At 38.9% G+C, this 25,160-nt stretch overlaps 1 long non-coding RNA gene across 1 annotated transcript; it reads right to left on the minus strand.

Moving 5' to 3' along the window:
• Nucleotides 1-18,050: 18,050 nt before the first annotated feature.
• LOC143646278 (uncharacterized) lies at nucleotides 18,051-24,712 on the minus strand. Its single transcript, XR_013157440.1, has 3 exons — nucleotides 24,486-24,712; nucleotides 22,940-23,065; nucleotides 18,051-18,568 (listed from the first exon to the last, which is right to left on the minus strand). It is a non-coding gene; the product is annotated as an uncharacterized LOC143646278 (long non-coding RNA).
• Between the last annotated feature and the right edge of the window lie 448 nt (nucleotides 24,713-25,160).

Consider the following 25,160-nt stretch of genomic DNA (forward strand, 5'->3'; position numbering starts at 1 on the left):
CAATATTCATTTACCACTAATCTAAGTGTACTTTAAGATAGCACTATACTGCTTCCCAGGACATGCAGATACCTTAAAAGAGAGTAATCCCAATTCTTCTATTCCATCCCTTATCACAATGCTGTCATTCATTACACTAATCCATAAACTATAATCATCCAAAGCATTATTGCTATTACTATTTTAGTGAACTGCTTTCTGTTGGATCACTTAAGAAGAGGAAAAAGAAAAGATAATATCTTATCTGTTTTTATTCTTTCTTGGACCCTTCTGTTTTTATGTAGATTCAAATCCCTGACCTATTTCATTTTCCTTCCCTCTGAAGAACTCCTTATAACATTTCATATAAGGCAAGTCTACTGGCAACATATTCCCTCAGTTTTGTTTGTCTGAAAAAGTATTTATTTCTCCTTTGCTTTTTTTTTTTTTTTTTAACTTGGGCAGGCACCAGGAATCACTAGCATGGCAAACTGACACTGAGCCACTGTCACACCACCCCTTCTTTGCTTTTGAAGGATAATTTCTCTGGTTACTGAATTCAAGATTGGTATTTTTTTTCTCAACATGAAATATTTCACTCTACTATCTTGTTGCTTATATGATTTACAATTCTTGTCCTTGTTCTTTTACAGGGAAGACATTTTTTTCTTAATCTCTGGCTTTTTTCAAGACTTTTTCTTTGTTTTTCTGCAATTTGAATATGATATACCCAGGTATCGTTTTTGTTTGTTTGTTTGTTTTGGTATTTATTCTGTTTTTTGTTCTCTGAGTTTCTTGATTTGTCATTAATTTTGGAAAACTCTCAGTCATTATTACTTCACATATTTCTTCTGTTCCTTTCTCTGTTTCATCTTCTGGTATTCCCCTTACATGTATGCTACATCTTTCATAGTTGCCTCACAATTCTTGGATATTCTGTTCTGTCTTTTTCATTCTTTCCTCTTTGAATTTCCATGTTGGAAGTTTCTACTGACATATATTCAAGTCCACTGATTCTTTCCTCAGTCATTTCCAGTCTACCAAAAAGCCTATAGAAGGCATTCTTCATTTCTGTTGCAGTGTTTTTAAAATTTTAGCATCTTTTTAAATATTTTTAAGAGCTTCCACTGGTCTGCTTACATTACCCATCCATTCTTGCATAGTCTCCACTTTTTCCATTAGAGCCCTTAGCATAGCAATTGTGATTATTTTAAATTCCCAGTTTGATAATTCCAAAATCTTTGCCATATCTGAATCTGATTCTGATGCTTGCTGTATCTCTTCAGACTATGTGTGAGTCTTTGTTTTTGTTTCTGCCTTTTAGCATGCCTTGTAATTTTTATTGAAAGCTGGACATGGTGTTTTGGATAAAAGAAACTGAGGTTAATAGGCCTTAGTGTAAGGTTTTGTGTTTATCAGGCTAGGCGAAGGCTTTGTTTACTGTTTGCTGTAGGCTCAGGTGTCAGAGGCTAAAATTTCCTCTACTGTCCTTGTTTTTGCCACACTGTTGTATTCAGGTTTCCACAGAGACTTCAACCTAAACTTATTTTAAACTGAGCCCTATAATTCTTTCCGTCATAATCACCTTTATTATGCAGAAGCCCTATTGATAAAGTGGTAAGGTGTGGGAGGAAGGAATGTACTTAATAATCCTATGATTGGGTCTCAGTCTTTTCGTGAACCCCTGCCCCTGGGCTGCGACCTTCATAAGTGCTTCTCAGCCTCTCTCCACTTAGAAGAGACAGGGAGGCTTTAGGAGGCTGGAGTTGGGTATTTACCTTCCCACACATGGAAGGTGGAGGGGGCTGCAGTTGAGTACTTCACGTCAGTAAGGCCCTGGTAAAACCCAAATTTGTTTGGCTATGGTAAAATAGTTGCTTTTGAGTGAAGTCCTTTTCCAAGGAGAACAGAAAGTTCTGGGTAGATTTCAAAATGGTTACACACACACACACACACGTCCCCACATATACACACTCCCTACTGAAGTGTGGGTGCCCCTAAGACTGGGATCCCCAAAGTTTTTAACTCACGAGCTAGTAAACACTGAGCCTCCAGCAATTCATCAGTTACAGGTTAACTATTCCCACAGGTAACGGCTCCAAAGAAGAGCTTCTGCTCCTGGACTTCTGTGCCAAGTAAGCTATAATTCTGTGTATCTGCCTCTTTTATCAGTTTTCAGAGCAGCAGCTTACCTTTTGACCTCAATCCTCTGATGTATCTAAGAGAGCTGTTCCTTCCCAGTTTGTCCAGCTTTTATCTTTTTGTTAGGACAAGAGTGATGGCTTCTAACCTCTTTTACACACTAAAGGAGAAAAGTCAATATAATGTTTTACAGAAATTAATTTATAGAATCCTAGTGTTTTTAAAACTGGAGATTACCTAGTGACCACTCTTCTTGTTTTCAGATGAGGAAACCAAGTTTTAGAGCAGTAAAGTTTCTTGCAGTTAATCATCCAACTAGTACATGACAGAACTGGAATCCCACTCACATTCATGTGATTCCAAGTTTAATGCTGTTGCATCATGCCAAGTTGCCTCTTCTAACAAGCACATAGACTAACAACATATTATTTCAAAAAACAGTTGCAGAGCAGAGAGGACAACCAAATCGACAGGATGAGCCCTCAATCTTGGGGTTTGTTCCTATGAAACTTATCCCTGCAAAGGATAGGCTAAGCCTACTTAAAATTAGGCCTAAGAGTCATCCCCTGAGAACCTCTTTTGTTGCTCAGAGGTTGCCTCTCTCCCTCTCAGCCAACACAGCAAGTGAATTCACTGCCTCCCTCTTTCTCTGTGGGATGACTTCTAGGGATGTAAACCTCCCTGGTAATGTGGGACAGAAATCTTAGAATGAACTGGGACTCAGCATCAAGGGATTAAGAATACCTTCTCAACCAAAAAGGGGAAGAGAGAAATGAGACAAAATAGTCAATGGCTGAGAGATTTCAAACAGAATTGAGAGGTTATCCTGGATCTATTCTTATGCGTTATATAAATATCCCCTTTTTAGCTTATGGTGTATTAGAGAGGCTCGAGGGAAGTACCTGAAACTGTAGAGCTGTGTTCCAGTAGCCATGTTTCTTGAAGATGATTGCATAATGATATAGCTTTTGCAGTGTGACTGTGTGATTGTGAAAACCTTCTGTCTGATGCTCCTTTTATCTATGGCATGGACAGGTGAGTAAAAAAATAATCAAATAATAGGGGAACAAAGGTTAAAATAAATTGAGTAGATTTAAGTACTAGTGGTCAATGAAAGGGAGTGGCATGTATGAGTTTTTCTTTCTTCTTTCTTTTACTGGAGAGATGTTAATGTTAAAAAAAAAGATCATTGTGATGAATACACAACTATGTGATGATATTGTGAGCCACTGATTGTATACCATGTCAAGAATGTTTGTATGTCAAGAATGTCTGTATGTCAAGAATGTTTGTATGTCTGTTCTTTGTTTACAATAAAAATATTTTTTAAAAAACAGTTGTGGGCAAAAATAGCAAAGAATATTAGGCTGAATATGAGAAGATCTAAAGTGATTGAATTAATATGACATGATGTACATTCTAGAATGGAGAGTGACAAGGAGTCATAGGGTGACTCAGCCTTAGACATAGGAGGTGGGCTATAGGCAGGGGCCCTGCTAGGTGTATGTGGGAGAGGATGTGTGGTGAGCATGACAGGGGTTAGAGGTGGATTCAACAAAGGCAGAGGTCAAGACATGGCCAGCCTGTCCAGAGACAAAACTTTGAGTCACAAACCTGACCTGATCAGAATCATGAAACAGACCAATGCCCAAACCAAGGGCCACTAAGAAAACTAAAGGAGAGTGGGCCATGGTGGTTCAGCAGGCAGAGTGCTTGCCTGTCATGCCAGAGACCCGGGTTCAATTCCCAGTGCCTGCCTGTGCCCAAAACAAAACAAAACAAAGGACATCAGAAATAAAACTGACTAAATGATTTCTTTTAAAAATCAGGAGGTAACCCAGGTTATCATAGTTCTCTCCATCTCAGAGGCAGATCCTTCTAGGTCTAAAAGAGTCAGGATCTGCTAAAGCAGTAGTGGCAATGAGAGTGCGTGAACTATAGTCCCCTAAAAGATAATGTGTCAATATGTGGGTATTTCTAGTTATCACAATAATTGGGATGTACAATTTGCTGAGTAGAGATGTCCAACAATATGAACGGACTAATGATTTCCAATAATTTGTGGGCCAGTCATCCAAATGAAGAGCTTCAGAGACAAACTTGGAATGTCATTCATGTTGGAGAAAACCCTGTTTACAACTAGCAGAACATTGAACTTTATTTTACATATAAACACAAAGCATCTTTTTTAAGCAGGGAGCAAAATGTACTACATACACATGCAAAGAAGGAACATGCGGGCACTCTCCTCAAGAGGTGAGGACCAAGAGGCCCCAGCACTGTAGGGGCCTACTTTTATAGATTTTTGTTCCTTTTGTAATTTTTATTAACTATTTTACCACCCTCCCCTTTTTGATCCTTCACTGATGCTTGACAATAGATGACTCACTCAGGTGAGTCAGTTGTCTCCACCTTTCTCCCTCCTTTGTGATGCTTGATCATAGATAATTCTCTAAAGTGGGGTTAATGGGCCCCCAGGTGCTGTTTATTGCTCTTCTCCTCAGAGGTATCTTTCTTCTTGCAACCTGACAAGACGAAAGGGAAATTCTTGGAATTTGCCCTTTGCTCAGCAGCCAGCCACAGTCCTAAAATTATAACCCTACCCCAACTTCCCCCACAGAAAGTTCTAGCTCCCCCTAAGCTTAAGGAAATTTGTGTTGAAAGTCCGTCTTCTGTGGCTACTGCAAGCTGTAAGTGGGTCACAGGCCCTCCTTAATGCAAAGCGTGTTTGAATGGTTTTAATATGCACTGAATTTTTTAGGAATGCAACTACCATGTAAGTGCAAGGAAGACTGGACTTTTGTCTTCTTCACAACTTTACGAAGAATTGTTTATCTTGTTGGAAAATCACAGCACCAATGGCAAAGCCACTTGTGGCATTTAAGTCATTAATACATCCTAGTATCAGTCTACATTTGGAGCGATCACATTCACAATGATTCTACGCAAGCATTTGGCCACAGTGCGAATTACTAATTCTAAGTTACTTTCTTCTATTTCTGCTTTATGTGATATTAGGTCATCATCTTTTAAAATTATGATGAGAAATCCATGCATTCTATTGTCTGTACAGAGACCATTCCTCTGTCACTGGAATAGATACTTTCGTGCTGGTACTGAGCCTAACTTTGTCCAGACAAGCCAGAAACATCTTATTGTCTCTTCCGATAGCATCTTCATTGGGAAAGAGGAATTTCAGATGTTTGACTGTGAGAGGCTCAACAAGGACGAGTGAGTAGAGAGCCAGTACTGGGAGTCATCTGTAAAGATTTCTGAGGAAAAGTGCAATGCTTGCTCCAGAAAAGACAGCCTATAATATGTTTTCTATCTCCAAGGGTAGCTTCTAAATTAAGCAAAGAAATTTAAAGATGCAGAATACTCATTGTACACAATCAAAAGGAAGTTGAATGTAACTACAATTGCAGTTATCCATGAAGTTAATCAATTCTTTGAAACATCTTGAAGACTTGGTAACATTTTTTATGTTTCCCTGGGGAGTCATTGAAAAAGTCATTAGTGCAAAAGAATCCCATTTGGAAATGCAGTCTTTGTACTCGCTGAAAATAGAGAATTGACTCACAAATAATTTCCATACTTCCCTGTTAATAGCCACACCAATTTCTTCTACAAATATTTTTCTTCAATACACATTTACATCAGTTTGTTTTCATATTTGAGAATTTAAGAGAACATCAAATGTTCCTTTCAGAGCATTCTAAAAACAACTGTTTTGGGTATGGAGAGGAGTTAAAAATATGGATAAAAAAATAAATAAATAAAAAAGGGGGGACAAAGGGTAAAATAAATTGGGTAGATGGAAACAGTAGTGGCTAATGAGAGGGAGAGGGAAGGGGTATGGTATGTATGCTTTTTTTCTTTTTGCTTTTTATTTCTTTTTTCTGGAGTGAGGCAAATGTTCTAAAAAATGATCGTGGTGATGAATACACAACCATGTGATCATATGGTGAGCCTTTGAATGTATGTGTGTGAAGATTTCTCAGTAAAAAAATAATAATAAAATCTAAAAGAACACTGTTCTTCATATAGCCATTTCATAAAAACAATGCACATCCAAACTTGATTTCACAATCTGAATTGAACTGTGGAAAAGTCATGGGTTAATTAATAGATTTAAATTTTAATGACTTTATTGCAGCATTATTTGTAATAGTTAAGAAACTGGAAACAACCTAAATCCCTTCAATAAGAGCACAATTTGGAAATCTTTGGAATCTGAGAAAGGTTCCCTCTCATCCCCTCTACCAGGGGAATGCTTCATGTATTCTGCCAAATAGTGCCTACCTGTCCATTTTGCCCATGTCAAATTGACTCTGCTTTCAATACCACTGAAAACCTCTTCCATAAATCTTTCAGACTGCCATTGTGATCACTCATCCTTGAAGCTTCTTAATATCTAGCATCTATGCCATTAATCTGACAATCACTATACACTGCCAAGCTACACTTATATATATATATATATATTACTGCACTGAATTCTTTCTACAGTCATGTAGTTCCACTTTTTATGTTTATTCTTATCTCTCCATCTAGATAGTATATCCCTTGAAGTAGCTGCCTCATCATGGCCTTTCCTGCAGTGCTTTACATGCATGTGTCCACAAATGTTTTTTTAATTGACTTGAAAACAAAAAGACTCCTCTAAGGAAGCTTATTCTCTGTTTGTCCCCCCCACCCTCCCTCCCCACCCCATCCGTTCTCTGCCTCTGCCATTTTTTCCAGGAAACTAACATCTTCCAATGGTATCACCTCTGCCTTGGGTTTTCCATTTGGGTTCAGCCAACAGAAGGCAAAGAGAGGAGTTCAATGGATAGGAAAAGAAATTGGTAGGAAATTTCTTCCCCTGCTTGGCCTGCTTGGCCAGTTTCCCAGTATCTAGATCGCACCAAGACCGTGTCTTCTCTGAGGTGGCCCTTCTTCTATGGCTCAACCTCCCAGCTGAGCTTCCAAAGCATCAATGTCATTCCTCCCTTTGCCTCTTCAGGCCTGGGGCGGGGAAAGTGTCGGATGTTTCTAGTCACCTTAACCCTCCCCACACTCTTGTAAATATTCTTTTCATTAAGGTCTCTTCAATATGCCAGCATAGTAGGCTTTTTCTTGCCAGCACCTTAACTAATGCAGAAGCTTTCCATTTCACTGGGATAAGACTAGCATGATCCTTGTAATTTATAAAAACTATCCGTACCAGAATATTTTTGAGAGTGTAAGGGGGCACTATTAATAATTACACCATGGTAATGAACATGAATCAGAATTGTTCCAGGCAACACTTAATATATGGATATCCTAGGTAAGTCAGACACATAAAGAGATTGTTGTTTAAGCCTTACCTCCCTATTCCCTATCCCTTTAAAATGTACCAAGTTTCTATTTGGAATAATGGAGATGTTTTGATAATGGATGCTGGTAATAGTAGCACAACATTGTGGCCTTAGTAGTTAACAGCACTGAAATATATATCTGAATGTGGTTAAAAGGTGAATTGTTCAGGTGTATGTACAGTAGTAGAATAAAAAATGTTTGACAAAGAAACACTGGTTAGAAAACAATTCCACCAGTGCAGGTGGGAAATTCTGAGGCGCTGAACTAAGGGAGGGCTGAGACAAGAAATCCTTCAGTTTCAGGAGTAAGAAGGTAAAGTGACATACTAGACACAGAAGATGAAATAAAAGCAGGGGTCTAGGATAAAAGGACAAACATTACATGGTTTCACTTACATAAAATACCTCAACTAAGCAAAGACATGGGGACAGAAAGTCAATTACAGGTGGCTGAGCAGGGAGAATGGGAGGTTATTGCTCAATGGGTAAGGAATCTCTGGGGTGATAAAAAAAAAAGTTTAGATGATGGCAAAGGTAGTACAACATTGTGAATGTAATTAAAATCACTGAATTATATACATGAAAGTGGTTAATATGGGAAATCTTATATTGTGCTTATGTTACCACAACAATTTTTTTCAAAGGAGCTTGTATCACCAGCCCAGCAAAAAGAAATACAAAACAAAACAAAAGAACCAGTGTTTTAATCAAGAGATATTTCCAAAAGAGATGTTACAGGATAGCATAAGATAAGTGCCAAAGGGTGGGATAGATTTTCAGTGAGTGCTACAGCCATTCCAAGAAAGGAAAGATCATTTCTCCTAGGGGAAGACATCTGAGATCATTGTAATGCTCGCAGCTCTGTCTCCAACTAACTGAAGGCACAGAATCCACATGTGCTTGACCTATTTTGTAGCTTTTCTCCAAGAATTTTCACTCCCAGTCTGTTTCCCACCTCCAAACTTCACACACACCCAGCATGACTCACGATTTTTTTTCATTGCCTAGCCCTTGGGTTTTCATAGAAAGCAAATTAATTCAAATTTTTGTCAAGTATTCTTTTAAAAAAATTCATTTCTGATTCAGATATAAATCACTGTAGATACTTGTTGGGTTTTATTTTTCAAACCACATTGTTTTAGCTTTATTTCACAAAAATAACTGTGAGATGACTTACAAAGCTTTACTTGCAAACTCAAGAAACATTTTTACTCAAACTAGCATAAAGCTTAATGAGTAACTGAAAACATTTAAAATTTATTTTTTAGTATTTATGTGTATCTTGTCTCTCTAAACAAAAGATTAGGCAATTAACAAATACTCTTAAAACCCTGTCACCCAGACTCATCCACTCCCCCACCTCTAGCTGATCCAAACCCACTTGGCAAGGAAGTGTTTCTAATCCTCATGTTGCTAATAGAAGCAAGTTGTTATGAGCCCCAGTGTGTGACTTTAAGGCTTGCCAAATCACTGCTTTGTTCAGACATTTCATACTAATGAGAATAGTTCATACAAATACCCAAACCCCTACCCGGAGGCAGAGAGCACAATATAGATTAAAGTAACCAGATTTCATTTCTCCCACTTCCCTTCCAGCCCATACCCATAATAGGCTTGGACAAGCACAACATTTTGCCCAGCAAAAGTAGGGATTGAAAGATTCTGCAAGATTCTGTAAGATTCCTACAAGAGCAAGATACAGAGAAGACAGCAATAGGCTGGACATAAACGGCAGGCACAGAAGTTAAAAGGAAGTGGTATAGATAGGAGAGGACAAAGAGGTGGGAGTCACAAGAGAAAGTCAGTGAAGAGACATAAGAGATAGAAGTCACACTGGCAGCCTCTTATTCCACACCAGCATGCCATTTAAGATCTGAAAGGAGCAGTGTGGGTAGGACAATTTTAGCAGAGATAAGAAAAAGTTACAGTGTGCCTCTTATAGCCAGAAAATTAGAAATGACTTAGCAGATTTACAAATCTATTCCATTTCAGGCATATTCAAATTTGGAGACGTTTTCGGTCTCCTGCTCACCTTATGACCAAGAACGATCTCCTGCTGCTGTGCTGATGGGGAGAGGAAGTTGTGTCTCTCCCAGGATACCCTGCACACAGAATTACGTAGGAGGCCAGAGGATACTGTAAACTCCCTGATGAGAACATTCTTGATCCATATGCAGTGTAACATTCTATCAGCCTGTGAATTTTTAAAAAATACCCTAAGGCCTAAAACTAATCCTTCAGTTATGGGTTGTTGCCTGCTACACTTCTCATGCTTTATGTGAAATGCATGATAACTAATTTTTCAAAGTCAGCAGATTGTTATTTACCCATATGTTGACAATCAGCTGAAGAAACAGAAACCATGTGTCAGCTGCTCCATGAAAAACACTACACCTAGTCAAAAGTCCCCGTTAGCAACATCTATACTGGTTTATTAATTTTACAAATTATATCAAAATAATTTCATATTATACACAAATTATATATAATTTATATACAAATAACTATAGAATATAATTCATATGTAATTATATAATGTAAAACAATTATAAAATATAAATTACTTTATATAAATAATTTTGTTTTATATACAATTTTTAAAGGAAAACGCAACGTAGATGTTGCTAATATACATGTGAATGCACACACACACACACCTAGTATTGATATGCCAAAATCTCTTTTAAAATGTGCCAAGGCTCTATGTGACCAAATGTCAAATTTGCATTGCCTTTTAGTAACATACCATTGTGATGGTGCATTGAAAAGTAATTACATTTTTATATGACTTCATTTCCATTCATTTCACAAACGCACTGTTATGTGCTAGGTACAATGCTGTATATATTGATGTAAACTCCAATATGATATAACTCCTGCTCTCAAAGAGCTTTATATACCAGTTTGAGAGAACAGGTCCCCTCACATGATAAATGTCCTGACAGGTGCTAGGGTAGGGGGTTCTGGGAAGACCTCCCCAAAGAAGGTTTTAGCAGAAGCTGAGTTTTGGAGGAGAGATAGGGCATTCCTGCAGACGAAACTGCATCTTGCTAAGGCACTGGAGCCCAGGCTCTGCCTGACATGGCTATGCCCAGAGCACAAGGTGTACACTGAAGAATCACTGATAATGAAGCTAGAAAGATAGACAAGGCCCATGTTTCTAAGATCTTGCATGCTACGTTGGGAGGCCAAAGAAACATTTTAATTAGCGACATAGCATGATTAGACGTAGGAGAGAAAAAATGATGTGTTTAAGGGGGAGGGTATAAGATGGTATTGGAGGTGTTAAGTCACCATAGGATAAGGAATAATAGATTGTGGAAAGAAGAGGTGAGATGACAAGCTGTTTCGAATGGAGAATCTGAGGTCTTGGGACTGGCTGGCTAAGGAAAGTTAATGAGAAGAAGAATTCTGAGAGATCTCCCCTATGTCAGGCTAAGATGACAGGGTGGTGGACGTGCCATTCACAAAGACAGGATCCCTGGGGGTGGAACAGGTTGCTACTGTCGGGGTGTTTTAAGAGGTGAGTATGAGATAAAAATTCCAATTAAGCTGTTCTTGTTTTGAGAAACTTTATCTCTGGAGCTCTTCACATTCAAAAACTGGACATACCCAGCATATATAAACAGATACAGAAACCTTGTGATGAGGCTATCTGAAAAAAGGACATACAGGTGAAAGAACAAAGGACAAGACAAGAGTCTTGGTGTGCACTGTTGTAACGCAGGCGGCAAGCAGAGATTATAAAAGTTTAACCAGAGGGATAAAAAATAAAACAGGATGTTCTTTTTTTTCTTTGCCATGGAACAGGGAAAGAGATTTCAAGAAGAGAGGGGATTACAGTGTCAGATGCCACACTGGAGAAAGAGGAATGTGAGAAATGATTATTGTTTTAGAATAAAATATCACATCAGTGTGATGAGAAGAAAATTAAGTTTTTGGTATGCACAGTCAAGTCTCATTATTTACAGATTCCATATTTGAGATTTCACCTACTCACTAAAATTTATTTGTAACCCCAATATTGAATATTGCCAAATCAGTATTCATGGCATTGTCAGTGGTCATTTGCAGAATGTAGAGCAGTGAAAGATTTGAGTTGCCCAAAAAAGGATGTTCCCAGCTAAGGCTGAAGAAGGAGACACTATGCCTTTTTGTTTCGGCTTCTTACTGTAGATGTGTCCTTTTCACGAAATATTTAGTGTCACATTTTTGCATTTTTTGTGCTTGTTGCTGGTGATTTCCCTGATTAAAATGGCCCCCAAGCATAGTAGTACTGAAATGCTGACTTGTGTTCCTAAGCAAAAAAAGGCTGTCATGTGTCTTACACAGAAAACTAATGTGCTAGTTAAGCTTTGTTTAGGCCTGAGTTATAGAGCTGTTGACTGTGAATGCAACGTTAATAACCAACATCTTATTTAATGAGCTCAAATCATCTGCTTTATGATTAAACTTGCTTAAATTTATGTTCAGAAGCTTTGTTTAAGTGTTGCTCTAAAATGTTCTGAAGGCAATGACACTGTTTCTAAATAAGGTTAAATGGGGGCAGTCTTAAAGCCTGGTGAAGCAAAGAACTTCCTAGACAACTTTAAGGAGGAAGCAAAAGATTTAAGGTGTCTTGTAACAGAAACACGCATAAAACAAGGTTTTGTATTGACCAGAGACTCAAAAGGAACTTAAGCCCATAATTCCCCTAGGAGCAATGATTCTGCATTCTCTAACTCAGTGTTCTCCTCATCCACATAGACACCATGAATAAGGAGAGTTTACTGTGATTAACTGATAAATTTTAATATGTCAATTTAGTATGAAAGTCATCACTGGATTTAACTCAGTATATGTTCAAGTCTGAAATGATGCTGAAAAATCCCCTCACCAAAGAGAAAAAAAAAAAAGTGGAGCTGTTTTATAAGTGATCCACTTGGTGTCACAGGTTGGGTCCTCTAGAAGCAGATGCTGAGATGAAATGTGGAGTATAAGATGCTTTTTAGGAATCAAAACTGTGAAAGAAAGGAGACAAGGGAGAATTGAACAAAGGGAGAGCTCTAGAGTAAGAACCCACCCCCCCTTTAGTATGCCCAGTATCAGGGAGAAATGTCTGGGCCTTTGTACTCATCTCCCTCAGTCACTGGACATGGACTGCCCATGGAAGAGCATGTGAAAATAGAATGGTTAATAGCTTCACTAATCAACTTGATATGCTTAAGCTTCATTTTTGTCCAGGGAACTACAAAGAAGAAACAGAGAACAACTGAGTCAGGCTGACATACCAGTAATCCTTCATGGTGCTTCCTAAGACTTCTGCTTCTGCAGAAAAGAAACAAGTCATGCTGACACCGGCAAACTGTTTTATCTTCACTAGATAGCCTCACTGCTGCAAAGACATTCTGCCAGTCCCAGTTGCAAAGTTAATGAAACATGGCCCAAGGACATCCCACCCAAAGCAACTCCTGTGGCTCACTCTCCCTTGCTCCCCCTCTCATCCCCTTACCCTCCCTTTGTTCTCAGCAGCCATATATACTGCCCACCCAAAACTTGCCTTTTGAGCAATAATCTTTTGTTGCTGTTCTGCATTAATACTACTTTAGCTCAATAAACTTGTATACTTCGGTTTTCAGAGTCTGTTTTGACCTAAATAGATATGACATCAGGAGGCAACTCTATAACCAAGGCAGACTCTGAAAGAGAGAGGGCTGGAGTGCCCTCCCATAGCTGAGCAACAAGTTCTTCCTTGAAGGGGATTTGGGCAAAGCAGCTCATGCCAACCACACGTTACTTGCAGGGTCTTCAGATAAACACATGGAGGAGAGCCTTATCCAGCTATCCAGCTATGATTACAGGTAGCTACAGTAGACAACTATTACTTCTTTCCCCATATGTCAGCACTATAAAGCCATATCTCTGTCATCACAAATATGAAACAATTTTCAATGGTACAAAGACATTAAATTATGGTCTTATCACATGAGTTATGTGGGTGTAAAAATCTGGACTAGACAAGAATGTCATATCACATTTGCTTTTGAAATTAAGTTCTGGACATCTTTTATAGGTAAAGTAAAAAAGGAAACTAAATTGATGTATAAAAGAATAAAAGTTAAACTGTGCCAAAACTATCTAGAACAAAGTTTTGGTTAATAAATGCTTTTCGAAAAAGTGCTCTATAACTGGACAGCCCTGAGAAAATAGAATGTGGCAATCATTATTGGTTATATTTTGCATATATAGCATTTGGTGTCTCCTTCTCTGCAAAATAAATTTCCTCTATGCCAGCTGTAATTAGGTGCTAAGATAAAGCTGCCTTGATATTCTGCATATTTGATGAGAACTGCCAGCAGCTGCTGGATCACTGACTGATCTCATGTACAATGAAAGCATCAAAGACATCTGTGGTTTACCCTAAAATTACTGCCAGAATAGGCTTTCTCTCTTTTATTGTATAACCAGCTTTGCTGTTTGCATAACTAACAAGGGAAACTCCAGACACTGTTGCTGGATCCATGAAAGAAAACTACCAGAGAAGACTGGAAAGGGTTCAAAATGTCCTTCTGTGCAGAATGAGTGTTAAGTGCATGGGGTTTGTAGTCACACAGACTGGGGGTTCAAACTTCAGATTTTTCCTGCTTACTTGTGACTTTGGCCAAGTTACTTATACTCTCTCAATTGTAATTTCCTTTTTTTTTTGGCAAAATAGGAATGAGAATAGTTCCTCCCGTTAGGTCATTTTGAAGATCAAAAGATCAATTAAGGTAATGTGCCTGAAACGTTTAGCACAGTGCCCAGTGCAGAACAAGCAGTCACTATATGTCAGCAATCTTCATCCCTTCATCTACTGCCCTTTCCCAAGAAACAAGAACTGCGGTGGCTTGTACACATTCGTTTACTGAAAAAGCAAAAGTGCGCAAATGTGCTGCACTATGTTTAAGAGCACAAATATATCGTACACACACACATGCAGACATGCACACTTGCATGTATGCATACACTCACATCTGCAGTTGTCTTTCGAATTCCTAAGTTAAGGAAAACTCTTGAAGTTTTCCCTAGCAAACAATAGAATTCCTTCCTTTACAATTCTATGACATGTTCAAAAGGAGACCTTTCCTTTCCTTCAAGGACCTTGTACTTACTTTCAAGTCACCACCATCAAGTGATTTTTAGTGAACATTCTGGGGAAAGTATCAGGCCTTTAAGTGCAAGTTACAGAAAGCTTAACTCAATTACCTTAAACGATAGATATATATTATCTCACGTAATAAGAAGTATACCTACAGGCAGCTCCAACTGCATTCAATGTCTCAGCATCTCATAAAGGATGAAGATACCCCAGCGTTCTGCTCTGTCATCCTCAGTATACTGACTTTTTCTTCAGGCTGCTTCATGGTTGCAAGATGGCTACCATATAAACAATAACAAACAAATACCTTTCTGTAAGAAGGAAACCTTTCTCAGGCGTCTTTTCAAGTCTCAGTGGTCAAGTCTCAGTGGCCAGAACTCAATCACATACTCCTTCCTAACCCAATCAATAGCAGTGGAAATGGGACTACCATGACTGGCTTGGTGAATCACACATTGGCAGGGTGGGAAATGGATCACCTGAACAGACAGAGTTCTGGAATAAAAGGGAAAAGTAGAATGCGTTTCTTCCATCATGTCTGTATAGCTACACACGGTTATTCCAGTCTGGATAATCAAGACTTTGTTTTTCTCTCAGTCTTCCAGAAAGTACTACTCCAATACTGAGGTAGACACTGAAAAATAGAAATTGAACTATAAATATTTATCATAAAATGAATTAATACGTTCAACAGGTACAAACTCCAAGCTTAGATGTACACATTCATACAGCATAATGGCCAGTACCTATTTTGACTGTCAGTACCCATGGCATTGCATGCATTAAATAATTTGATCATCACTCCTGGAGAAACTTATGAAATTGCAAGTTCTATGAGCATAAGGACTCGTGTGCCTTGTTCATCATGGTATCCTCCATTTCTAACACAATGACCAACTAATAACAGGGTATTCAGGAAATAAATGAATGAAGTGACACAAAATAATAAAAGAGTTATACTCCAGCAGGGATACTATTTGTTTGGCTCCTTGCTGTCCTGTAACATTTCTAATGGGGGCTATCTCATGTTTTTCTTCCATAGCCTCTGAGTTCAGTATTGCTGTTAACCTGAGAGACTAAGGAACCCCATGACAGTAGCTTAATGTCCTGCTGATTGTTCTTCAATGACCTAAATGCCCAGGCTTTTTCCTCTGTAACACAGCCTTTTCTGGACACTCCAGAACCAACAACTTACTAATTTATTTCTTGCCCTTGAATCTCAACCTGCCTATCACTAGCCGTTAACACTGCCAGACCTCCCCAAAGCTGACAGTATAAGGAAAATGCAGAAAGGAATATGTCTTAGAGAGACACCATTCTGGAAGGCATGTGGTTGGTCTGAAACACTCACTCCAAGCACCAAAAGCAGCAGCCACTGCACAGACCTGCTGTTGCTGCTTGCATGTCTTTTTCTACTTCTCTACAACCAGGTCTGACAAACCCAATGTTTTAGTCTATTGGATGCTAAAATAAATACCATACAATGGGTTAATTTAGCAAAAGAAATTTACTGGCTTATGGTTTCAGAGGGTAGAAGGATTGCTTCCCTTGAAGGTTGGTATCTTCTGGTTAGCTATTAATCTTTGGGGTTCCTTGTCTTTTCTATCACATAGCAATGCACACAGTGGTATCTTTTCCTTTCTCTTCAGGTCTCTGCTAACTCAGTTTCTGGTTGCTCTCCGTGGCTTCTCTTTGTGGCCTTCTCTATAAAGCCTCCAGTAATAGGAGTAAGACCCATCCTGATTGACATATTCCTTTCTGCATTTTCCTTACACTGTCAGCTTTGGGAAGGTCTGGCAGCAGTGTTAACGGCTAGTGATAGGCAGGTTGAGATTCAAGGGCAAGAAATAAATTAGTAAGTTGTTGGTTCTGGAGTGTCCAGAAAAGGCTGTGTTACAGAGGAAAAGGCCTGGGCATTTAGGTCATTGAAGAACAATCAGCAGGACATTAAGCTACTGTCATGGGGTTCCTTAGTCTCTCAGGTTAACAGCAATACTGAACTCAGAGGCTATGGAAGAAAAACATGAGATAGCCCCCATTAGAAATGTTACAGGACAGCAAGGAGCCAAGCAAATAGTTCCCTGCTGGAGTATATATAACTCTTTTATTATGGTCTAGTCTGCAAGCTGCCGGAATGTGATATACCAGAAATGGAACAGCTTTTTAAAAGGGGAATTTATTAAGTTGCAAGTTTACATGTTTTAAGGCCATGAAAATGTCCAAATTAAAGCAGGGCCATAGAGATATTCAATGTAAGGCATCCAGGGGAAGATACTTTCGTCCAAGAAGGCTGATGAAGTCCAGGGTTTCTCTCTCAACTGGAAAGGCACATGGTGAACCCGGCAAGGTCTGCTAGCTTTCTCTTCAGGCTTCTTGTTTCACGAAGCTCCCCTGGGAGCATATTCCTTCTTCATTTCCAAAGGTCTCAGGCTGTGTGGGCTCTAAATCTTTTCCAAAATGGTTCCCTTTTAAAGGGCTCCAGTAAGCAACTCCACCTCAAATGGGTGGAGACACATCTCCATGGAAACCATCTAATCAGAAGTTACCATCCACAAATGGGTGGGTCACATCTCAATGGGAACAATCAAAAAGCTCCCACCCAGCAATATTGATTGAGGATTAAAGAACTTGGCTTTTCTGAGGTACACAACAGATTCAAACCAGTACACCCTAATTTAAATAATTTCACCAAAAGATCCTATTTACAATGGTTTCACATCCCCAGAAACAGATTAAGATTAAGAACATGTTTTTCTGTGGTACATAACTTCAAATGGCTGTGGTACATAACTTCAGCCAAAATGACTGAGATAGAGAAATTCAGTGAGTCAAAACTGAAGATTAAGACTCAAGAGAAAAATTCATTACCTTCCGAAGAAACAACTGAACAGGAGAAGCAAGGAGGCAAATGATAATGAGGTACGCACCACAAATATTCACTGTACATACCATAAGTGTTGGCTTCTAAGTTTTCACTTCTCTTAGCTGTTAACTTTGAAGATGCAAAGAGATAGGATCAAATTTAAATGACCATTCTAATCCCTTTACATACCAAAACATCTAGACCTACTGACAAGGAAGGCCGTGCCTGCTGTCTGCCATCTGCCTGTCTGGTTGGCAAGAAAGGAAAAGAAGTGTCTGTTGGTGTAGGATGGGGTTGAATGGGATGACAGTGAATCAATAGTAAAAGCAAAGCTGATCCAAGGTGTCATGAAGGCTGTAAAATGAAGTTTTATCAGAGTGCTATTTTGTTCAAATGATTTTAATTATTAGAGTACATAATTTTTTTAATGTACAAACAAAAGGTTTGGAAATCTGAAAAAAAAAATCAAGCCTGCAATTGTCAGAATTGCTAGATTAGCATGTGAGCCCATTCTATACATCCATGTGTACAAGAATTAAATCAGGATTTTTTTAGAATAACAATAGGATTATTTGATAACTCAACCCATGCTAGGAAATAAGTCCAATATAAATTTCTCAATATAATCAATTTTAGCAAAAGTATATATAGCCCAATATATGCGTACATTAGGATACCAATTTTAGCTTGCAATTTTTATTCCTAGGATTTAATAAATCCTTCTGGCAGATATTGGGGAGGAAATGGTGTCTGCTCTGGTATAATTCTTTCTTCCTTCTTTTATTAGGTAGTTACTGCTGATTCATTTCATCTATGCTGAAGTGATTACTTTCTTGAATTACAGTGATTAATGCCAATCCTAGAGAATACTCAATTCCTGTTATTTTTTTTTAATCTGGGTTTTCAACAAATTCAATCAAATCGTCTTCAATTGATTGCTAAGGGAACTTTACTTTTCTCCAGGGCATTTCTGCAAAATGTCTGCTACAGGTGAGCTGTTGTCTTGGAGTGGCTTCTCTATCGATATGCTCAACCCTTCAGCTCTTGGTCACTCTCTGAGGGTTCTCTGCCCACTGTCTCACAGTCCTATCTGTGCTGTGACGCTATGATGAGTTCCAAAGCCTGCTGGAGATAACAAGAGTAAATAATGAGATTGATATGGTACAATTTCTATATTAAAAATTTATGTTCCATATATATACATATAACTGGAATGTAGCAGTCTAGTTCTCAGCATAGGGTTTCATTAAAAAAAAAATAGCCCTCATTCACACAATGAAAAGATTGCTATGCTGGCATAAAAGAGAGTATATAATTATATTTGTACTACAGAAATATCTCCAAGATAGGTAGTTCTTTTTTTATTAGTTTATTTTTTAGATAATAATAATCTTTATTTTGTGCTCACTATGTGCCTGGCACTATTGATGCATGAATGATCTCACCAAGTTCCACTGTGGCTCTGAAACTGGCTACAGCAGGTCCACGTGGGGCTGCTTTGAACAGCAGAGTCCAGGGCCCCATCCCAGACCTCCAAGTCTACAGAGCTAGAACCTGGTATATGCTTGTACTAAGGGTGGTGGGAAATTCTTGGGATCAGAGACTTTGGGAAAACACTGACCTTCTTCTCCAAACTCTGAATGAGGCAGCCCAACACTGACATTCATTCGTTTTGCTCATTCACTTGCTCATTTGACATTTATCAAATACCCATAGCATTCACTGACCAACCCCAACTGCAACTCCCAGAATCACTGTTTACTGCTGCCCAAGTCCTACCTCTGAGCCTGAATTATCCCCTTTCTATGCCCCTTTTCTTCACTCTTTAAGCCTCCACTCTCCACTTTAGCTCTTTCTTTCATTCCAAGATAGGCTGTTAAGTGAAAAATGCAGGACCCAAAACAACAGGTAACAGATGCTAACTTTTATGTAAACAGAAATGGAGTTTATATTCACATATATTTATATACACATAGAATACTATTGAAGAGTGTAAGAAAGAGATAACTGTGGCTGCTTTGTCAGAGAAGAACTCAATATACAGGGGACCAGGAAACAAAACCCAGAATAGAAGGGGGATTTATTTTTATAATGGTTAACTTATTATACTTTTTAATTTGTACCATGTGAATTAGCTAGGAAAAAAATATTTTTTAAACCATCAGTCTTGGGTAAAAAAGAGGTCAGGGAACATAGGGGTAAGGAAGACATTGTCTGTATTTCATAACTGCACCCATTCTTTGAGACCAAAGGAAAAAAAAGGTTTATTTTGTCCAGAACCTAAATGATCTATAGCACATAATCTAACTCAACCTGTCTGGATAGCTCATTGAACAACTGAAACACAGGGAGCCCAGAATAAGAATGAGGGCCTTTAATCCTGTATAGTTTAATGTAATGCCTGGATATATCCTAGAATACAGTAAGTAGATAATCAAAAAGTGTTGGTAAAGTCCCCTGAAGGATGGGAGAAAAAATACAGAACTTTTTAACTTTACCATCATGGAAACCCCTGATACTGTATCAAACATTAGGGATACCCAAATCAATAGGCCAAACCCTTGATCTTGAGGCTTACTCTTGTGAAGCTTATGTAGGTAGCGAAGAAGCTTAGCTTACTTATAGCCATGCCTAAGAGTTATTTCTGGAGGACCTCTTTTGTTGTTCAGATATGGCCTCACTCTCTCTAAACTCAACTCTGTAAGTGAAATCATTGCCCCTCCCCCCACATGGGACATGACATCCTGGCAACATGGGAGATGATTCCCAAGGATGAGTCCAGCCCTGGCACCATGAGACCAACAATTCCATCCTAACCAAAAGAGGGGAAAGAAATGTAACTAATAAAGTATCAGTGGCTGAGAGTGTTCAAATAGAGTCGAGAGGCTGCTCTGCAGATCACTCTTACACAAGCTTCAGTTAGACATTGCTACCTATCATAATTTGTCAAACCCCAACCAAAATCATTGCAGCCAATCCTAAAGAACACCTAATAGAGCAATGTATAAGATTCTAGAAAGGTTGCATGCACAGGGTAACTTTCCAGAAACCTGTAACCTCCAGATGGGTCCAGGTAAGTCCTGAAACCTAGAGGGCCCAGCCTCTCCAGAACATCAGCTAGTTCCATCTCCCTACCCCATATTATTGACAGCCCCTTCCAACATGAAAAAGTTAGAATGGCCATAGTCCAAATATCCCTAAAGAGTGAGAGAAAGATCAAAGGTGATGGGGGAGTTACACAGTGAAGGTCGGGTTTAAGAAACAAATATGATTGCTGAATCACTGTATTGATATTTCTTTTCATCTAGTATCTTAGAGCAGCTAAAAGAAAAAACCTAAAATGAGGAATTGTAACCCACATCAAACTGAAATCTATTCTACAACTAATTGTTGTGCTGTGCTTTGAAATTAATTGCTTTTTTGCATATATGTTATTTTTTACAAAAAAAAAGTAAATTGTGATGATAAAAAAAGCATTTATTCCTTCTAGTCTTCTATATTCTGGAGCAGCTAGAAAGGAAAAATCTGAGAGGATGGTATGGTAGCCCAGGGCAAACTCTGGGATCTACTTGTGGAAAAGTGTTCTGAAAATTATTGCTTTTCTTTCTTTGCTTTGCATATAAGTTATATTTATACAATAAAAAAAGTTTTTTTTTTTTAAAAAAAAAGAAGAGGTCAGGCAATCAGAGTGAGAGGGAGTGAATATTAAGACCTCTGTTTTAGACATTCTGACTTCGAGACCCCAAGGGGTGATGTCAAGGGAACAGCTGGTCATATAAGTCTGGATTTCAGGAGAAAAGTATGGTCTAGGAATACAAATGTGGGAGTTTTCAGAATATAGATGATATTTAAACCCATGACACCATATGAGAGCACCAAGGGAGTGTGTAAATAAAGAAAGGGAGACGGTCGAGGACCAAGCCTGAGCTATTGCAAAAATAAGATATGTTCATGTTTAAAAGTTTAGAAAATACTAAAAAGCACAGAATAAGGAATAAAAATCATCTCTAATCCCACTTTCCAGTGATGAACTCTATTAACATTTTGCTATATTTCCTTCCAGTCTTTCTTTCTCTGCATATAAGAGTATGCTGTTATGAACCTCCTTGTATAAAAATCTTTGCACACATCGGAGGAGAAAACAAAGCAACAACACACAGTGACTGAAAACGAAACAACTTTTATGGGCGTTTCATGAAAACCATCAAAGAGCATTCCATTTACAACCCTTAGAAAATTTCATTTAAATCTTTTGTGTCCTTATTTCCATGTGAGTGTGTCTCTCTGTTTCTTCCTCCCTCACTACACACATACAGACATAGCAGCAGCAGCATTAGCACAGTGACAGAACTCAAGGCTCTTTGGCTTTCTCTAAAAATCCCAAACCCTTCTTTTTCCTCGCATACAGGGCTCTAGCATTTTATATCCACCCCTACTCCTACCACCAAAGATATAACGTCAGAGATATATTATGCTGATGTCCTCCAGTTTCCTCTCCAAATGCCTTCTCTGTCCTGCTCTGTGACCTGGGAGGCTGACTTTTAGATGCACAAATATTGTTTCACCAGGTCCCTTTGTCTTTTGGCTTCCAATTGGAGGGCCAGCGGGGAGTCTTGGCAGGAGATAGAAGGAAGAGAGGAGAGTGATGTCAGTTAATATTTTCTGCTGGATCCCTCTGTGCTGGGTTGCAGCACAGCTCTTGTTAGGTGGACCTCTGATTATGTTCCAATAGCTACTCCCACTCCTTGCTCCATGACCGCTGGAGACTCACAGCTGCCAGGATACTTCAGCCTCTCTTTTTAGCTTCTTTAAACTCTGCCCACCCCTTTGTAAATAGTCCCCTAATTAAACTCTTCTCAATTACCCAGTGTGAGTGTGCCATTGTTTCCTGCCAAGACCCTGACAGCACAAACAGCACAAACCTGAGTCTCCTTCAAGCTCTAGAGCTCTCCTCCACATCCAAGAACATGAATGTCAAGGCAGAAAAAGCCTCTTTTTTTCAAGGGTGGGGGAAGAAGAAATGCATAGGGTAAATCTGCAAATATCGTGTCATAACTTCTAACCTGTATGACGCATTAATATAGATAATATAGATACATTTTTATGTGCACAAGGAAAATCTAAAACGAATGGTTTACCCTGGGGAGTGGGCGTGCAGTAGTGAGGACAGGTGGGCTTTCCCTTGTTATTTCATGCACATCTGAATTGTTTGATTTTGATTTCAGTATGCAGGTACAACTTTTGCAAAAAAAAAAAAAAATACATTAATTTTAAGGAGAACATTTTCTTAAATTTTCCAAAATTCTTACTCCAGAAACCCTGAGTCAGTGGAGTGGGGTCCTAAGGGTGGAATCACTGATGTCACCCACACTTGCAGAGCACCCGAGGGCACTTGTGCATGTTTTGGCCTCCATGTGGGCCCCAGTTGACTGGGCCTGACAGCCAGCATACAATCTACTCCAAAACCCTTGAGGACTAACACTGGGCTACATCTACCTGAAGGAAGGATGCCCTCTACTGATTTGTACTGGAGCACTTTAAGATGCGCGATGGCCTTCTCCTGCTTGTCTGAATCCATGCTGATTTTCTGCCAGCTGGAAATTTGGGCTGTTGTCTTCGTTGCTTCGAAAAGGACAGAGACCAGAATTTGGGGCTGGAATTGAAGCTATACTGATATATACTGATATACAGACAGTACTTGGATTTTCCCTATCTTTTTTTCCCTACTCCATTGCGAAAGCCTGCTTTGATGAATGTTGCTCAAATCCCAAAGTCCCTGACCTTGTTCTAGGATTCCAACAACTAGTCTTTATCAGCACAGATTTCCGGCCCCAATTTTCCCTTGACTGGCTCATTCCATTGTTCCCTGAACCCCAGCTTGGAAGCTGAAATAATTCTCTTGGTTCTTTTCTACAGTTTTTAAATAGCTGGTCAAAACTTCTTTGCCATGTACTAAATTGCCAACAATCATATAATCTGAGTTTAACTTGGTTTTTAATCTCTCTTCATGGCTGGCCTTATAATATTCTTGAGTAACTTCCATTTGGAATATGTTAGAGTAGTTCATATCTTTTTTTGCTAATGGTGGTAATATATGATTTCACTGAAATGCCTCAGCCATTTCTAAAACTGCCCTATCTGCTTCCCACCTTCCCCAAGTCAGTAGCTTGACTGCTTAATAGGCCATTCTATTTTGCACCACGTTATAATTTTAAAATGGTCATTTAAATTGATCATAAATGTCTATCTTTATAAATAAAGAAAAATCCCTTAAGATCTCTTTACTGTTCAATGGGATATTTTTTTACATGGTGGATATCATCTAAGTGGCTGCCTCCAAAACTTCTGAAGGTTTCAGAAGCAGGGTTAGTTTCTGCTGTGTTTTATACTAGTAATCCCCGGCACAGTTCCATTTGCCTCTCCCTAATTCAAAAGGGGGTGGACCAGGAACCAATCATACCTCACTCCATGATTCATCCCCAGAAGTTGCCTCATTAATTCTGGAGGCTCAACCTTCAAACTAAGCAAGGCTTCATCCACCTTTGGTTTGGCAGACTCATATTCCTTTATCTTTCCCTCCCACTCAGGAGTAAGATATAGTTACTCATTAATTTTATTGAGGTTTCCTAGGAGATACAAAGAAAGATTTCCTGGTGATGTGGACTGACAACTATGGAAATACCAACAAGGAAAGTCATAAAACCTTTTCTTTATGAGTCATTATTAAGCAAAATCAGATGGATCTTATTGAGAAGAAGTATTAAAAGGAGATGGGGGGCTTGAATTGAGTATCATCTGATTCTATGATCTTGTGGGAACTGATAGACCATTAATATAAAACAAGAAGCAACACTCAATTAAACAGTGTTAGTGATTTCTGCATTCCATGGATCTTCTAACTACCAATTTATGCTAACCACACTCTCACCTTCCTAAGGCCTAATATGGTTTCAACCTGAGTTGTGGCATAGTATTGACCATTACACAGATTTATCATTACACAGAAGTTCAAATTCCTATTTAATATCCAATAGTATAGTACCTTGTGCTAGTTTGAATCTGTTATGTACTGCAGAAAAGACCACGTTCTTTTAATCCATTCTTGTCGGGGTAAACCTATTGTGGCTGGGACCTTTTTATTAGGTTCTTTCCTTGGAGTTGTGACCCACCCAATTAATCCTTTACTGGAGTCCCTTATGTGAGGACACAGAGAGCTCAGAGCTCAGAGATGTTTGGAGATGAAACCAAGAGAAGACACTCCAAAACAGAAATGGCCCAGGAGGAACAAGGAAGGACACATAGAAGCCTGGAGACATTCTGTAGAGAAGGGTCAGCAGACGTCACAATGCACCTTCCTATTTAAAAGAGGAACCTGGATACCAGTGGCCTTTCTTCAGAGTCAAGGTCTCTTTCTCTGGATGCCTTAATTTGGACATTTTCATGGCTTTAGAACTATAAATTTGTAACTTAATAAATCCCCTTGGTAAAAAAACGAATCCATTTCTGGCATATTGCATTCCAGCGGTTTTAGCAAACTGAAACAAACCTATGTGGCCCCTCCCATGCAGTGTCACTCTTTGGTAGCACCCAAAGATTTTCTGATGTGGGTAGAATGTAGGATGTCATTCTTTATTGCTCTTCAAGACCATGACTCAGGCTGCTTGTCACAGGAGCATAGAAATTGGGTACCTTTCCCAAGACTGAGCCTGAAAGTGCC

Source organism: Tamandua tetradactyla, chromosome 9 (genome assembly GCF_023851605.1).
Source record: "Tamandua tetradactyla isolate mTamTet1 chromosome 9, mTamTet1.pri, whole genome shotgun sequence".
Classification (NCBI taxonomy): domain Eukaryota; kingdom Metazoa; phylum Chordata; class Mammalia; order Pilosa; family Myrmecophagidae; genus Tamandua; species Tamandua tetradactyla.